Below are 2,110 nucleotides of genomic sequence, written 5' to 3'. Positions count from 1 at the left end.
CAACCTTTACTTGATTCAGGTTGTTTTATTGAAAACTCACTAATTGTTGCCTGTCTCACAAAGAGAAGCCTAAAGTATACAATGGTGCCACATGTTCTAGAGCTAGTAATAATGACTCATAAATGATTTTCAGATATTTAATTTAAGGCTTTGTGTCCTTATTGCGACATCTATCGAGCGGTTAAGACATGGCCCTTTTTCAATCTTGTGAAAATAATCAGTTAAAATATAACCTTGTACGAACGTTTGATGATCGTATGAATACCGGGATCGGTGGCTGTCTCTCCCTATGCGAATGCTAACATCACTTTCATCCGCTTCATTCGCACCGGTGGAATGGCTAATCTATATGCTAATTATAAACATGAACTATGACTCTCCTTTTGACTGAAGATCTACGTTTTCGACTCTTCAGCTCGTTTCACTAAAGATATATTTTTTTAGACCAGGCCCACGTTACGCTAGCCCTGTAATCGTTCTGTCGATTTCCTGTTCGACTGTAGGTAACCCTAAATCATCGGCTGTGGGAACTGGGATTTGTCAATTCTGCAGCAGAACTGCATCTACTTGCCATCTCATCTATGCTTCGAGGACGAGAAGGACGAATACAGTGTAGTAGTGTAATAGCTATACTTTGATGCAAGAGTTTCATTTTGTTGTGAGGGCGTAGTGATATTATTGCTTATTTATATAAAACTTTAGCTCAGTCGGTTCTGGAAGGTTGTACTATCCCTTTGAGATAGCAACCTTGGGCTGCAGTAATGGCTTTCCAACTCTGTTACACGCAAGTATGAAGTGTATTCTTTCACACAATATGATTGGGTTACAATTTTAGGGAAAACTCTGTCCACAGCAATGAAGGCAGTGCTAAATGAAATACATACAAAAGGGCGAATAATGTGCGGTTGCCAAGGTGTCAGCTGCTCCACAGAAAGCAATGCGCAACCATGAGATGCTGGACATAGGTCTATGATATACGATGGATGTAGACGAACTATTGCATTAGCACCGATTAAAAGAATGAAGCATATATTATTAGCTTGTTCCAAAATAATGTCACTACAAATTCGGGTGCAACTGACATATTTCGCGTTTACATTGTGGTCGTGCCACGCGACTCTGCTTTGTGGTAATCATTCAATGCTGCTATTATTGTGTGGAATTTGCATTAACTGAAGCAAATTAAGCATTTTGGAGTTTCGAGTCTTCTTTACAAGTCCGATTGACACAGTCATCGGTGCATTTATAATGACAACATAAACTATTGTTTGTGGGTCCTTTGCGATTACATAGGGATGATTCGACAGTCGCCTCAAATTCTGTTGCAGATCTTCAAACATTAGATAGTGTTGGCATTATTAAAGCACCAATGATAATGCCAGGTGAGATGGATTGTCATGTGAAATTCATTCTGAGCCTTAGTGGATTCAATGAATCCCCACTGGCTACTGTAAGTACAAATTAGCGAATGCGGTGCATCAAAAACCATCAACGGAACCTTTACAAGTGGTGTGACCTGTTAAAGTGGGTCCTCTACGCCGTGATCTCGAAAAGAATTGAGGGTGACCTGGATGGCGACCCCACTCAGACCAGGATATAACCCGCACAATTGTAAACGATGTTTTTATGCTATTGATAATTGGTTGTTTTACCTTTGTTTCTGACTTGTTTGAGTGGGGTATTTGGTTAAGGAGGTCCAGTTAAGTCATGCGATTTCTACGTTAACAAATGGCATTGTCTACGAGGTGCCCTACTTTAGGCAAGATTTACAACAAAAGGTCCTCTACACTACACCCCTCACTATCAGGATAGACTGGGCGGGAGCCAATGCGTCATTCCTTAGTCTCGAGTCTTCATTTTATGGGTATTTGTCGACACCCTTCATCGTCTGCTGTACCACCAATGGAGCACTGGTCCAAGGAAGCACTAAGGAATGTAACACTGCTAGCTGAGTACATTGGTATGTGCATAGATGGATGGATGGATAGATGGAGGTATGAACACAGAGAGAGATTTAGGCTTATAAATCTTTAGGGTATGAGTGCGTCTTGTAGACTATACGGACCCATAAAACTCCAAGGTGTACGTTCTCGGGTATGGAAATGCTTAC

This window comes from Echinococcus granulosus (assembly GCF_000524195.1).
Source record: "Echinococcus granulosus chromosome Unknown EG_S00192, whole genome shotgun sequence".
NCBI classification, from domain to species: Eukaryota; Metazoa; Platyhelminthes; class Cestoda; order Cyclophyllidea; family Taeniidae; genus Echinococcus; species Echinococcus granulosus.
This window is presented reverse-complemented; position numbering follows the sequence as displayed.